Here is a 16,994-nt window from a genome sequence, read left to right on the forward strand (position 1 = left end):
GAACATGGTGGTTCTTCGATCCAACATTAGAGTGTATGAAATCATGATTAACATTTATTTTGTTCTCATCATGATTTTCCTTTACTACCCTTTCACCATTAGTAAGCGTTTCTTGTAGAAAATTTGTCAAATTTGTCTTCAAATCTTCCACGCCTTTCCTTAAACCATCCATCTTAGCTTCCATGCCATCCATCTTAGCTTCCACGCCGTCCATCTTAGCTTCCACGTCGTCCACCTTAGCTTCCACGTCATTCATCTTAGCTTCTATGCCTTTCTTTAAACCATCCATCTTAGCTTCCACGCCTTTCTTTAAACCATCCATCTTAGCTTCTGTTACTTTTTGTGCGAGTGAATTTGTTGCACTTGGTATCGTAATTTTGATATATCATGTTGCATTTCTTCCTCTTCTTCATGAGTCATGCTAGAGCTTTTAGGTTGCTTACTAGGTGTTTCCATTTTCTTTCTTCAGGGCATCAATTACCGATAATAATGCTTCATTATGCCCTTTGAATTCCTTCAAACTAATTTTTCAAAGCAAGCTTATTCAAAAATTAAAAAAAAAACTACACACCTTTTTTCACTTTGTAGGAGCTCGATATTGAATCTGATGTATCTCTATAATTTTGGATCTCCCAGGTTTGAAATTTCTTCCTGTGGTAACCCTCTGAGTAATCTTTCTAACCCCGCAAGTCTAATCAAGATTTGATTCTCCAATGAATAGTTATGCCAAATCTCCCACGATGACTTGAGTATATACTGGTTCAGTAGAGCAAACTTGTAAAACGTGCCGCGGGTCACTGTTTCAACCTTAGGTTCTTAAAATGATACCCAAAACAACTACAGTCCGTCCTCTTTCTGTAAGTTCTTACGAAAATTCAATCTGATGCTCAGAGCGAAAGTTATGACGGTTTTCCCAAGGTGAATTGTTTGTAATGTAATTTGGGGTTCTACAAAAACCCTAACTTCCTCACCTTATATCTACGAAAATATAGTGAGATAGGATCTGAAATTCAGAACTAAGGCTCAGACTGATTTCTTCTCAAATGGATTCTTTTTTGAGCTTCTGAAACTTCGTAGTGAAAGCGTTGTAGCAAAACTTCCACGATGACCTGTTTTAGATGAAATTCTGGAGCTTGGAAGAACCCAAAATTCCTCAAATCATATCTCCGAAAATATAGCAAAGCAAGATCTAAAATTTGGAATCGAGGTTCAGAAATATTTGGTATCAAATGGGTTTTTTTTTTATCTTCCGAAACATTGTAGAACAAACATTATAGCGAAAATTCCACAATGACCTATTTGGAGTAGTGAAACCCTAGAATCCAAAGCTCTGATACCAAATGTTATGAAACCAACTCACAAAAAGATAGAAAAGATAGATCAATGCCATATAATTTAGCCTCTTTGAGGGGGCAACCTCCTTTACATTACACAAATGAACAATTATTTGATTCTTCAAATGAAAAAACCTCATTTCTATATATAGGAGTCTAAGGGGTCACAATATAACCAAGCCGACCTAAAAATAATAATATAAAGGCACAAAAATAACAATAGAGGGATTCTATGGGGCACAATAATAATAGTATGGGGACAATAGGGGCACAACAATAACAATAATGGATACAACGACAATAGTAATGGGGGAATCACTAATATTATAGGGACCTAACAATATTAGTGTTCATACTAAAGACCTTTGAATCATAATTACATGCCAAAGGGTAATCAATGTTGCATGAGAGACATGGGATATATATGAGATCCACGAGCTTCCCTGTGGGCTAGACCAAAAAGGAAAGGCGGAGAAAGATTTGTCCAAACTCCAAAATGAATCTTGCTTCTTCCCACACAAAAATGACATTGAAGCCAAAGCTCATGAGAGAATCCAAGCCACCTGAATGTTCCCAAGAAAGAAAACACTACCTCAAGCCCAATCATAGTAGCCGAGACTCACAATACAAGTTTTATAGTTAGACCTAAATACAAATTTGACAATTATGCAAAAATACAACTTTCCTTACCAAAACCCTCTGGATGATGTCAAATATCTAAACATTCATCCCCTTCCTCACAATGAGAGCTCTATTGTCACATCCCTCATGTGCATGATGATGATTCTTGGTGGAAGAGGTCACCGAAATCTTCCCCCAAATGAAAACCAATGCCATTACAATCATTTTCACGTGTGCATGAACTATCATCCCATATGGTTGTCGGGGGGGTGGGTTTCCAATCTCCCACCTCCTTTGTTTGTCACTTCCATTAACTACTTCGCATACCATCATACAAGAACACCTCCAGTGGAGGAGTATTTTCTCTCAAATATAGATAAGAGTGAATTTATAGACTTTATAATCCATTCAACATTGCTTCTTACTTGAAAAAATGAATGAGCCTAAATATTTGGAGTCTTTTTAGTAATTTTATTATTAAATTTTAAAATATTATAGGAATTACAAATTTTTTTTACTTTATTTGCATTTTTATTGAAAAATGGATTTATCACTTTAAAATTCTTATTATACTTGTGAATTCAATAATTGAAAAATGTGGTTCAAACAATTCATAATCAGTTTTTAGGAAAAATAATTTTAAAAATGATTAAGAAAAATCAAAATTATAATAGTTTTCTTCTATGTGGTTCACATCCTCATAGATCAATGACCATTACATCCACAAAATATTCGTACCACACAGATCTATCTAAAAGGGTCACTTTTTTCCGACTCAACCATGGAGCCTAACCCCGAGAGTGTCGAGATAATTGAAACTATGACCTCTCAAAAGTAGAGGTGCTTTAACGATGAGGACTCAACCAACTGAGCTAACCCTCAGGACTAAATCAAAATTATAATATATTTAAAACTAAATTTATTATTATATATTTTAAAACCATAATAAGAAAATATTTTCATGATGATTTTTTAATAGTTATAAAAATTGGAAACTTAAGCTTCTAGATATTGCTTCTATGCTTTTTTTTCTTCTATTTTTTCTTTTTTAATTCTCTCCACGAAGAAAAATCCATAATTTTTATTAAGAAAAAAAAATACATTTTGTATCAACACTCCAAAACTCGCATAAACTTTGCTTATATCCAAAAGAAAAAAGATACATAGTTAGCTAGTTGAGCCAAAAACCAAAGATTAAAGGATCAACAAATTGTTGTTAAGATAAATGCATAATAGGACTAAAGCCTTTTCAACTTTCACAAAAAAGGCATAGTGATGTAGAGGAGTGAACCTGAAACAAAAACATAAGATATTCAAGACTATTAATTAGATACCGAGACTATGGAATGCCAATCTAAATCCCTTCTATGAAGGGTCTATGATAATATTTTGAGAGTACCCCATTTAGCTGCTCGATGACTTTTCATACCCCTAAAGCCTGTGCATAACCAACCTTAAAGAGTACATCTACAACCTGGTTTCACTCCCTGTAAATGTGGCGATAAGAAACCATATCAAAATATTGTTTAAGTTGTAAAACCTCCTCAATAATGGGACTGAGTGTGTGAATGTGACAACGTTGGTGCTCATTAAACAAATTAATAATGACCATATAATCACTGAAGATCTATAGAGAATGACAATATTTTTCAATTGCAAAAAGGAGAAGTAGTTTAAGGTTGAGAAGTCCTACATAATTGTTAGTTCCCCTCCCCCAACTACTATGAAGTTTATAAAAATGATTTCCATGGAGATAAAGGACAACCCTCCCCCCCGATAATCTCCATTTTAAGATGCTCCATCAAAATAAGCCCAAGGTTGAGATTTTTCCACCTCCTCAACAACAATAAACCAAGGAGCATAGAGACTTCATCGACTGGGATCATGTCATAATTTACGACCACTTTTTCTGCCACCCAATTTGGAATAGATGTTTTTTCTTTGAAAATAGCTTTGCTCCTCGCATTCCAAATACCCCAATAGATTAATGGTGGTAAGTTTTTAAGTTGTTTAGGGAGGCTTGCTCCCACCATTCCTTCCATTCTTTACGAAGGGATATCCCTTTTTAAATCGAAACCCCTCTTAGGCGATTCTAAATGACAATCCAAACTACTTATGAGAAAGAAAACGAGATGAAAAGGCGATCAATAAATTCATCAACCATTTTACACAAGGCACACCAACGAAGACCTTCAATGCAACATTTTTAAATATTATCCCAATTTGGTGCTTTATTTTCAAGTAGGAACCAGAGGAAAATGTGAGATTTTGTGGGCCTCTTTAGCTTCCATAGCTTTTTCCACCACCACAAAATAGCCTCCCACTATCTATCGTTGCAAATAAACACATAACCAAAATATTGCTTCTTTATTACTAGAGTTGTCACAATCAATATTTCATAGCTCTTACTAAACATTCATAATGGTATACATTTTTTTTTTCAAAAGATCTCCTAAAACTAAAACTTAATACATGTGAAATACATTATATCATTCAACGATAAAATGAATTGATCACCAATTTCATTTCCCTACTCAGAAAAACAAAACACTAACAATCTCATTTTTCCTCTAATTATGTTATTAATTCTGCATTATCTAATACTTCTTCTAATTCTAATTATATTTCAACTAATGCTTCTTTGAATTCTAATTTAATTTCATCTAATATTTATGCTTTTAATTCTTCATCTATATTGCTTAATTCCTCTTTGAATTCGAATATTGTTTCTTCTTCTATTTTTATCCCTAATATCAAATATTCCTCTAATTCTATCGTTTCCTCTTCCAATTCTAACAAAGATCTTAATTCTCCTATATATAATCTATCTTTCAAGTCTAATTCTATCCCTAATCCTCCTAACAATAGTTTATCCCCTATTTCTAGTTCTTGTAATTTATCTTCTATCCCTCCTCCTCCTAGACCTAAACCTCAATCTCCCGGAAGAAGAGTGGTCAATGTTTTTAGCTTTACTATTGATCACCATACTCAATGTTTTCTAGAGAAAGGTTCGATTTTTTCCATTTCTCCTCGCAAAATTCCTATTGAGGATAGTTTCTGTAATATTTAGTATGGTCTAAAGGACATTCCTGATCAACTCAAGGAGGTTATGAGACAGGATTTTTCTATTATTCTTCAGAAATCGAAAGCACCTAGATGCAATATCTCTAGGCAAGAGTTCATTTCCCCGAAATCCCTTAACAATAACCAGGATATTGTTGTTCTTAAAGTCGACAAACAAGGTGCAATTGTCATCCTTGATAAAAAGGATTACATTGATAAAATGTTGGACCACCTCTCCAACAATGGTAGTTATAAAAAGCTTAGCAAAAATCCTCTTTCTAACAATAGCTAGGATATTGTTGTTCTTAAAGCCGACAAACAAGGTGCAATTGTCATCCTTGATAAAAACGATTACATTGATAAAATGTTGGACCACCTCTCCAACAATGGTAGTTATAAAAAGCTTAGCAAAATTCCTCTTTCTAAAATTTATAACGAGGTCTCCAATGCTGTTATGTTGAATAGTGTTTGTTGCACTATTAGCAAAAGGCTCATTGAGAGCAACCCCTCACTCCTCATATCTATGGCCTTCCAAAAATCCATAAAGAAGGTGCCCCTTCGAGACCTATTGTTAATACAATTGGTGGTCCTACTTATCTTCTTGATTAGCATTTAAACTTGAGGCTTAAGCTTCTTGTTGGTAATACTCACTCTTTCGTCAAGGATTCTTATTCTTTCATTAATGAAATTAAAGATCTTAAGCTAGAGCCAAATGATATTTTGGTCAGTTTTGATGTTGTTTTTCTTTTTACTAAGATCCCCATTAATGAATCTATTGACATCATCAACAACATTACTCATCCTAATACAACCAAATTAGTCAACATTTGTTTAAAATCTACTTTCTTCAGCGTTTAAGATGAAAATTATGAGTAGACTTGTGGAGTTTCTATGGGATCCCCTCTCTCACCAATTGTAGTAGATCTGTTCATGGAAGATTTTGAGGCTAATGCCTTAGCTTCTACTCCCTTTCAACCTAAACTTTGGAAAAGGTATGTGGATGATACCTTCATCATTTGGCCCCACGGTCAGGAAAAGCTTGAAATATTTAAGCAAAATCTTAACAACCTCTCTGAATTTATCAAATTTACTATGGAGATTGAAGTTGATGGCAACATTCCCTTTCTTGATGTCCTCATCACTAGGAAAAATGATGGCTCTATGTCCCATCAGGTATTTTGCAAGAAAACTCACACTGAACAATATCTCCATACCAATTCCCATCACCACTCGACTAAAAAATTTGGTGTTTTAAACACCCTTGCTACCAAAGCCCTCAGGATCTCTGATGATTCTCACATCAGTGATGAGAAGGCTCATCTTCTAGAGGTTTTTATGAACAACAGTTATAGTAAGTATCAAGGCATGAAAACCTTCCAAAAAGCGCCGAAAGGACCTACAACTAAAGTTAATCCTAATGATTCTATTGACAATGTTCACCTTCCCTTTATTCAAGGAACAACAGACAAGTTAGCTCACATTCTTAAGAAAATTAATATCTCTACAACCTTTAAGCGACTTAACACTATAAAATCTTCCCTCAAGTCTGTCAAATACTGAATTGATCCCTCTAACACTAAGGGGGTCTACATGATCCCTTGTTCTTGCAGGAAACCTTATATAGGTGAAATTGGTCAGTCTATCAAGCGTAGAATCTAGGAGCACGTTGCAGACATTAGACATAATTGCTCTCACACTTCAGCTCTTGCTGAACATTCGGTCAAAACAAAGCATCACATTTGCATTGACGATGCTTTTGTCCTTGCTGGGATCTTTCATTTTCATCATAGAAAGTTTAAAGAGGCAATCGAGATTGAAAAGCGAACCACCACCAATCTGAACAAGGACGATGGATGGAAAATCAGTAAAAATTAGATCCCATTTTTTCGAATTTCTCTCTCTCTCTCTCTCTCTCTCTCTCTCTCTATATATATATATATATATATATATATTTATTTATTTATAATGATGATGATGATGATGATGATTAAATATTTGATTAATTTAATGTTCTATTCTTAATTTATATTTTTTTTCCTAACTTCTAATTTTATATTTTGTCCTTAATATTTATTATCTTAATCTTCTAAAAACAATATTAATATTCATCCTAGAATATTAGTATGATATCCTTAATATTCTTAACCCTATATTATTTATCCATAATATTTGCCGATTAATAATAATATTATTTATACTATATTTTCATATTTTTATTTATTCTTATTATTATTATATTTTATCTTTTCATTATTTTTAGCTTTATTATTATCTTCTCTTAAATATGTATTCCAATGTATATTAATTTTTCTTATTTTTATCCTAATTATCCTTAATACTATATTATTATTCTCCTAATACCATCTTACCCTCATTTAATAAAAATTACCCCCTAATTCTTTTTTACTAATATCATAAATAATTATGATAATTGTCTTTATATTGAATTATTATTACTTCCTAAAGTGGTTTTAATATATTTTAATAATTATTATTTCTTAATAGTTATTTTGATTTATTTTAACAATTTTTCTAATTGTCATTTTTTCTCCATCTTATCATCGTGATGATAAATCACTTTAGTTGATTCAAAACACAAATAACTCTCCTGTGATAAATCAGGAAGACATTTCTCAAAATAATTCTTCTAAAAAAACCTACATTCATATAACTAACAATCAAATAAACTAAAATAATTTAAAAAATAGAAACAATAACACATTAATAAAAAGAAATTATGCAATATACTTTGATACATTAAATAATTAAAAGTGAAAAATACAATTAAAAAATAAAAAATAAAATAAAATTTGGTTAAAACAAAGGTAGCCATTGCAGAGAAGCCCTAAGCCCCCTGGACAAAGTTAATTGTGAACCCCTAATAAAATTAAACAAAACCTAAGCTTGAAAACTAAGAAAAAATAGAAAACAAAAGCCTGTAAATAATGTATTTGCCTTTCTATAATTAACAATGGAGATATTTTTTGTTTTTAGTGAATGCTATACGTTTTTGTCCAAAGAGAAGGAGAAAAATTAGAAAGCAAATAGCTGCAAATAAGATATTTGCCTTTATCTATGGAGATATCTTTTGTAATGCTATACATTTATGCTTTATCTATGGAGATATTTTTTTGTAATGCTATACATTTTTGTTGAAAGAGAGGGTTGAGCAGAAAAATTAGAAAATAAAAACTTGTAAATAATTTATTTATTTATAAGTAACTATGGAGATATTTCTTGTTTTTAGTTAACAATGAAGATATTATTTTATCTGTACATTTTTTCCAAAAACACAGCAGAGCAGAAAAATTAGAAAACAAAAATTTGTAAATAAAGTATTTGCTTTTTTTTATAAGTAAAGATGGAGATATTTCTTGTTTTTAGTTAACAATGAAGATATTTTTTTATTTCTAATTAATGCTATACATTTTTGTCAAAAGATACAGAGCGAACCCTCATCTATTTACTGATTTGAGTGTGGTTTGTTCGGTTGTAATAGTGTGTTTTCAGGAGTGCAGAGGAGCTGCAGCTGGAGAAGGCTTTGGGTTTTTTTTTTGTCCTTACATACAGTACATACAGCAGGTTGTTGTGATTTACATACAGTACATACAGCAGGTTGTTGTGATTTTGCTTGACTCGAAGATTAATGGAAAGAGTGAAGTTGAAGATAAAGGCTCTAGAGGGTAAAAAATCCCATAGAAAAAAAAGGTGGTATAATGGGTACGGGCAAGAGATGTGGCCACACTTGCAACTCGGTCAAGAATGACCGCTTTCTCCATGTTTTTGGCGGATATGGCTAGGACAATTGCCAGACAAATGATGTTCATGTCTTGGATTCGGGTAAGGCCATGTAGCCATTCTTGTTTTCCAGTGACATGTTATGTTTTTTAATGTTTGAACTTATACCCATATGATGAAGGCTGGTCAATGTGCAGAGTTTTGATCACTTCGGAGCTGGGCTGAAACCGATGCTGATGTTTTTGTGATCACTTCGGAGGTGGGTTGAAACCGATGCTGAAGTTTTTGGGCTTTTGGGTTTTATTTGTGTATTTAGGCAAGTAGACTTGGAGTTTTGGCGGATATGGCCAGGACAATTGCCAGACAAATGATGTTTATGTCTTGGATTCGGGTAAGGCCATGTAGCCATTCTTGTTTTCCAGTGACATGTTATGCTTTTTAATGTTTGAACTTATACCCATATGATGAAGGCTGGTCAATGTGCAGAGTTTTGATCACTTCGGAGCTGGGCTGAAACCGATGCTGATGTTTTTGTGATCACTTCGGAGGTGGGTTGAAACCGATGCTGAAGTTTTTGGGCTTTTGGGTTTTATTTGTGTATTTAGGCAAGTAGACCTGGAGTAAGCCTATGGTGAAAGGAACCCCTACCCTCTCCCAGGGACAGCCACAGCTGTACTACTGTGGGAACAAACTTGTTTCTATTTGGTGGCACAGATGGGAAGAACCCTCTATGGAATTTGCATATGCTGGACACTAGTAACTTCGAAACCCACTCAGACAAATTCTGTGCATATGTTAAGTACAATCAATCAGCTTTTAGATCTTGGTGACAATGGTAGGTCTTGGTCTTGATCATCACATGGCCAAAGTTCTTTTATAGCTGCTGCAGGAAAGGGGGATCACATCATTTGGCTCCATCTTTTGCTCAGGATAGTCTTAAATTGAAATAAATGGGTTAAGTATGGGTATACATTTTTTTGACGTTGTTGACTTGAACATTACATTGTTGTACCGTTTTTGGAACATTAGTGCATGGCTTTTCGACATCTTTCTCTTTGAGGTTCACACTGGGACATTGTTCTCTGTTGATTCTGGGTTGGTCTCTGTTCGAATTTGATTACAAATAATGAAATATTTTGGCTAAATATTGTAAAAAGTTAAAAGTTTTGTTGATCTTTCTCCCTGTGATGACACGCCCCTTATTCTTTCTGATCAACCTTGAAATTGTTTTCTCTCTCCCTTCTATGGGTTGTCATCATTATTAGAAGCCATATGCTGCGGGATCTACATACATTTCTAATGGGTTTCTTCTTCTGAGTCTGTTCATTACATTCTCTATTTTCAGGGAGCCACATTCATGAGAATGTAACTGAATTTTTAACTGCTGCCCTCAATGCTGTTATTTTGTCACAGAAGATATGTCCTCAACAATGTTGTTACCTGCTTTTCTCATGAACATGGGTTCCTGAACTTATATTCTTCTGGTATCTCATATGTGCTTCACCGTACTTTCTTAAACATATTTCCCTAACTGCTGTCACTCTTGTTAGCTGTGTCAGATTGTGCCGTGCATTGTAGCAAGTTGCTTCTCTGAAACATGAACATGTGTTGGTTGTTGCTCGCCACAGTGGTTGATCAAATCCATTGCGGTGTTCCAGAATGACACTTTTGTTGAATTGCTCGACATCTCCTTTGCTGATGTTGTGCCCTGTTTGTCTATCGCCTTCACAGGGATATGCCCTCTTCTGGCTGTGTTTTGCTATATGTTGTCCAGTGTCAACCTCAATGAGGATGTTCTTTGAAACAAGCTTTTGGTTTTTTAGAGTTCCAACTTTACGAATATCCAATTTAATTTCTTTCAAAGACATATAAAGTATTAGAATTCAGGACACAATCACTGTTCATTTTAGGACATTTCATACACCAAAGTTGAAGGGGCAAGTCCGTCCGTGATAAACACAAGAGTGGAGAGAATAGACTGGTATATTAATGCTGCAGCAAATCTGCAACATGGCAAGCTTGAGATATGCTGCCTATATACCAGCTGATGTATCATTTCTCAATTGCATCGTAGGCATATAACATCTTTTACAGTGCTGCAGAGTCATTATGGTGGTTCAACCATCTAACACTGTCCTTAACATTAATTGTTATATTATCAGACATATAATGATGACACTAACAATTGCATCAAGGTCCACCACAATAGTATCATTATATGATACAAATGTTAACATGTAACAGTTAAAACTGGAACTTTCAGTTTGCTCCAGCGATTCACTTCTCCATCTTGGTAGGGATTGGGATGAAGAACTTCATGTTCCCTCATTATATCAATTGATGATTATTGTTTTACTCTGGAACAGGTCAAATTGATGTGAAAGTTTAATAATACAATTCTTTGTTAAACAGCACCTCATTCTGATACATCGCATCAGTTTCATATTCAGTTAACCTTGCGTTTTTTCAGTTGCCAGTTTTCGTTTGAATCTTCATTGAATTAATAGATATATTCACTATGTTAGAAACATCATTTTGGTGTAGATCAAGGGTACCTTTTTTTGTTTAAGAAAGTTCCTCTTTTTCTAATTTCTTCCTATCAGTCACAAATCTTCTTGTTTGTTTTGGTCTTATTTCCTCAGTTACTTTGTACCATTTTAGTTAAGATTTTGAGAAATATGTTGAATTTGCAGCTACAAATACATGGGTGCAACCTACCGCAAGTGCTTAAGGACCAGAGGGGCATAGTGCTGCACTCATTGATCACCGTCTATTTATATTTGGAGGTTGTGGAAAAACTCAAGATGAATCTGAATAGATATATTACAACGACCTTTACATACTAGACACAGGTAATCCAGTCTGTTGTTAGTCTCCTTTATTGCTTAGGTAGTAATCTAGTCTGTTGTTAGTCTCCTTTATTGCTTATGTAGTAGGGTTATGAAATTTAGCTGGTTGTTGAAAATTCATTTCATAAATTGATTTGTGGATGCATGTTGATGTTCTTGTAGGGTTATTTTACATTATGCTGGTTGGTACCATAGAAATAATGTAGCAAGCACTGAAATTTAATTACATTGTTGGCAAATCTATCTTGCTATGGTGGTATGTATGCTTTTTCAAAATTTCCACTTTATTATGTTCTTTTCTTCTTTTAAGATTCTGCGGTTTAATTGGTTTTAAATCTTAAAAATCTCTTTCCCAGTTTTTGGATGTTTTGGTTCTACTTCTACGGTTGCTTGTGGCATTAAGGTTTATTTATCATTTATGTGTGGAAATAGTGCCAATTTAATAACATTCCACTGATTAATAAATAACTCTGGCTGTTGAGACCATATTATCTATGGAGGGTATCATATTAATGGATAAGGAAGACATTTTCACGTGTGATAGCAAGATTGAATAGGGGTTGATCTCCGTAAAGGAGGCTTATAGGTATATCACACATGTTCAATAGTGTCTTATAGATTGGGAGTGGTTTTGAAAAATTTCGGATTGGAAACTTCCTCTAAAACTAAAATGTTTTGGTTGGTCAGTCAGGGGAAATAAATATTAACTTGGGACAATTTATGTCACAGGGTTTTATTGGACTGGGCATGTGTGTATTATGTAGGGTTGCACTTGAGGGCATGACACATCTTATGTTAAATTGTCCATTTGTGGTATCCATATGGATTACAGTGTTGAACCAACACACAACCATTTCCCCAAAAAGACCCAAATCTCGAGAACATACTAATGAATCTTGCTTCTTCCCACACAAAAATGACATTGAAGCCAAAGTTCATGAGAGAATCCAAGCCACCTGAATGTTCCCAAGAAAGACAACACTACCTCAAGCCCAATCATAGTAACCCAGAGTCATAATACAAGTTTGATAATTAGGCCTAAATACAAATTTGACAATTATACAAAAATACAAGTTTAATATCTAAACATTCATCCCCTTCCTCACAATGAGAACTCCGTTGTCACATCCCTCATGTGCATGGTGATGATTCTTGGTGGAAGAGGTCACCAAAATCTTCCTCCAAATGATAACCAATGCCATTACAATCATTTTCACGTGTATGAACTATCATCCCATATGGTTGTCGGGTGGGTGATTTCCAATCTCCCACCTCCTTTGTTTGTCACTTCCATTAACTACTTCGCATACCATCATACAAGAACACATCGGAGGAGTATTTTCTCTCAAATATAGATAAGAGTGAATTTATAGACTTTATAATCCATTCAACATTGTTTCTTACTTGAAAAAATAAATGAGCTTAAGTATGTGGAGTCTTTTTTAGTAATTTTATTATTAAATTTTAAAAGATTATAGGGATTACAATTATTTTTACTTGATTTGCATTTTTATTGAAAAATGGATTTATCACTTTAAAATTCTTATTATACTTGTGATTTTAATAATTGAAAAATGTGGTTCAAACAATTTATAATCCATTTTTAGAAAAATAATTTTAAAAATGATTAAGAAAAATAAAAATTATAATAGTTTTCTTCTATGTGGTTCACGGTCCTCGTAGATTATTGACCATTACATTCACGAAATATTCATACTAGACAGATATATCCAAAAGGATCACTTTTTTTCCGACTCAACTATGGAGCCTAACCCCAAGAGTGTCAAGAGAATTGAAACTGTGACCTCTCAAAAGTAGAGGTGCTCTAACGATGAGGACTCGACCAACTGAGCTAACCCTTGGGGCTAAATCAAAATTATAATATATTTAAAACTAAATTTATTATTATATATTTTTAAACCATAATAAGAAAATATTTTCATGATGACTTTTTAATAGTTATAAAAACTGGGAGCTTAAGTTTCTAGATATTGCTTTTATGCTTCTTTTTTTCCTTCTATTTTAATTTTTATTCTCTCCACGAAGAAAAATCCATAATTTTTATTAAGAAAAAAAAAACAGTTTGTATCAACACTCCAAAACTCGCATAAACTTTGCTTATATCCAAAAGAAAAAAGATACACAGTTAGCTAGTTGAGCCAAAAACCAAAGATTAAAGGATCAACAAATTGTTGTTAAGATAAATGCATAATAGGACTAAAGCCTTTTCAACTTTCACAAAAAAGACATAGTGACATAGAGGAGTGAATCTGAAACAAAAACATAAGATATTCAAGACTATTAAATAGATACCGAGACTATGGAATGCCAATATGAATCCCTTCTATGAAGGGTCTATGATAATATTTTGAGGGTACCCCATTTTGCTGCTCGATGACTTTTCATACCCATAAAGCCTATGCAGAACCAACCTTAAAGAGTGCATCTACAATCTAGTTTCACAGTCTCTACGCAATCTCTGAGATGATGATACCTGATGTCGAAGTGCTTGAACCTATCATGAAATACTGGATTCTCAAAGAGTTTGATACAACTCTGATTATCACAATATATCATAGTTGGATCCATCCTCTGATCAAACAAACCAACTAGGATTTTCTACATCCAGATGGCCTCACATGCTACCTGACTTGCAGCCATGTATTCTGCCTCTTCCGAGTTGAGTGCAACCGACCTCTATTTCCTGTTGTACCAAGAAACTGTCGCTGACCTAAGGTTGAAAATCCCTCATGATGTGCTCTTTCGATATGATGGACTCCCTGCCCAATCTGCATTAGTGAAGCCCGTGGCTTCACTCTCTCTGTCCGTCTGTACCATAATCCATACTGAGATGTACCTCTGAGGTATCTCAATACATGCTTTGCCACATTCCAAAACATCTTGGTAGGTTGAACCATCTCTTGACTTAGTGGGTTTACCGCATAGCACAAATCTAGCTGCGTGCTCACTAAGTACATCAGTGAACCCACAAGTTGCCTGTACATAGTATCCTCTACCACTTCTCTGGAAGTAGCAACCTCCTTCCTCCAATTACCTGCTATAGGAGTCTGCATGGGCTTGCACTTCTCCATGTGGAATCTTCTGAGTATCTCGTTGGCATTCTTACTCTGAGACACAAACAACTCCCCATCTTTCTGCTACACTTCCATGCCAAGGAAGTAATTCATGAGACCCATGTCTTTCATCTCGAATTCTCTTGCAAGGTCCTCCTTACAAGACACGATCAACTGATCATTACCAATCAATATGAAACAGTTTACCTTTCACCTCGATGTGGTACAGGTTCGCATCCGCTTCACTCTTTGTGAACCCGGTGAAGTAGTTGTCTATCCTGGTGTACCAAGAACAAGGTGCTTGCTTCAGCCCATACAACGCTCTCTTGAGTCGGCACACATGCGTCTCACAATCGAAGGTCTCAAAACCTTCCAACTGCTCTATGTACACCTCTTCCTCAATCTGGCCATTGAGGAATGCAGTCTTCACATCCATATGATGGATCTTCCAACCCATCTATGCTAATAGTGCCAACATAGATATGATAGATCAGTACCTTGCGACAGGAGCAAAAGTCTTATCATAGTCAATCCCCTCGACCTGTGAAAAGCCATGGGGAACAAATCTTGTCTTATGCTTCTCCACACTACCATTAGTAGCTTGCTTTACCTTGTAAAGCCAACAGGAACTCACAACTGACTTTTTCCCCGGTCTCGGAAGCACATCCCAAACACTGTTACGAACTATGGAGTTATACTCCTCCACCATAGCATCAACCCAAATCGGTTGTTGCACTGCTTCCTCGAAGGAAGATGGCTCGGTCTCAACGCATTTCTTAGCAAGGGCCATGTATCCAATGTACCTCTTAGGTGACCTCCTCTATCTGCGTTGAGAAGATGGTGCTCCCACATTATCTTTCGCATCCTCCAACAATCTGTCAACTTCTCTTATGCGCTTCCGTCCATCTTTGGAAGACTCTGCTTGAGTAGATGTCTCCACTCCTGCAACCTCTGCATGCAGCTGCTCCGCATCAGTCTGAGGCTCCTCCTCCATAGGAACCAATAGTTCCCTCACAGCCTGTAGTTGGAGATCCCTCTCAAGGGAAACTCGCATGGCCTTCTGCTCATCAAACTTGAGATCTCTACGAACCACTGTCCTTCGAATGGTGGGCAAGTACACCCGGTAGTTGTGAGGTGTATCAGTGTACCCCACAAATATCCCCAACTTTGTTGTCGGCTCAAGCTTCTTCCGTTCATCCTTTGTCACATGGCAATATACCGATGAGCCAAAGATCCTAAAGTGACCTACATCTGGTCTCTTACCGGTGAAAGCTTCCTCTGGTGTCTTCATCCCAAGTATGTGATGTGGGCTTCTATTCTGCAACTAGACCGTTGTGTTACATGCCTCAACCCACAAGTGAAGTGGTAGGCCTTGGTCATGCAACATTTCCCGTGTTGCCCCTACAATAGTTTTGTTCTTCCTCTCAGCCACCCCATTCTTCTGTGGATTATGAGGTGTCGTCAACTTTCGTTTAATTCCTTCTGCTGCACAGAAGTTCTTAAACTCTTGAGAGACATATTCTCCACTGTTGTCGCTTTTCAAGGCCTTAATCTTCTTCCCTAACTCTTTCTTGACCAAAGCTTTGAACTCACAAAAATTTGTGAAAGTTTGGTCCTTCTTCTACATGAAATAAATCCAACATTTACGAGAATAGTTATCAATGAAAATCACATAATACCTTTTCTTCATTGTGGATGTCGTTGAGAATGGTCCACACAAATCAGTATGAACTTGCTCTAAGATAGCCTTTGCTTGACTATCTCGATCATGGAAAGAAGACTTGGTGTGCTTTCCCAAGGTACAACCTTTGCATGTGTCAACTTGTGCAAGTTTACCTTTGGGAAGTTTTGTAGATATCTGTTGCATTATCTTCAAAGCCCCATGATGCAAATGGCCCAACCCACCTATGCCACAGCTTGCCAATGTCTTGGCTTTGCACCAATTCTGCTTTCGTACTCAATTCTGCACAATCATCTACCTCTAGTTTATAGAGATTCTTCACCTGAATCCCTATCCTCTTGGTCTGACCCGTAGCTATGTGTCTTAGGAACACTTTTCCTTTACTAAAGACAATATCGTAGCCTTGGTCCTCCAACATCATGACCGATACCAAGTTCTTCTTTAGTCGAGGCACATACATCACATCTGTCAAGGTGAGAGGAGCTTCATGCTCCCTCTGAAAAGCAACCGTGCCCACTCCTGAAACACTATACCTTCCATCGTCACCCATATGCGCATCTTGAGGTCTTTCTCCTCCAAGGCATTGAATAAATTTTTATCACTGGTCATGTGGAATGAGGCTCCACTATCAAGA

At 35.5% G+C, this 16,994-nt stretch overlaps 1 long non-coding RNA gene across 1 annotated transcript; it reads left to right on the plus strand.

Annotated features, from left to right (window-relative positions):
• Nucleotides 1-8,556: 8,556 nt before the first annotated feature.
• Nucleotides 8,557-9,350, plus strand: LOC149202490 (uncharacterized). The gene is made up of 3 exons (XR_016253529.1): nucleotides 8,557-8,858; nucleotides 8,954-9,147; nucleotides 9,243-9,350. It is a non-coding gene; the product is annotated as an uncharacterized LOC149202490 (long non-coding RNA).
• Nucleotides 9,351-16,994: the final 7,644 nt, after the last annotated feature.

The sequence above is a fragment of the Pinus tabuliformis genome, chromosome 2_1 (assembly GCF_031772625.1).
Source record: "Pinus tabuliformis cultivar Carrire ecotype Pingquan chromosome 2_1, CPIR1, whole genome shotgun sequence".
NCBI classification, from domain to species: Eukaryota; Viridiplantae; Streptophyta; class Pinopsida; order Pinales; family Pinaceae; genus Pinus; species Pinus tabuliformis.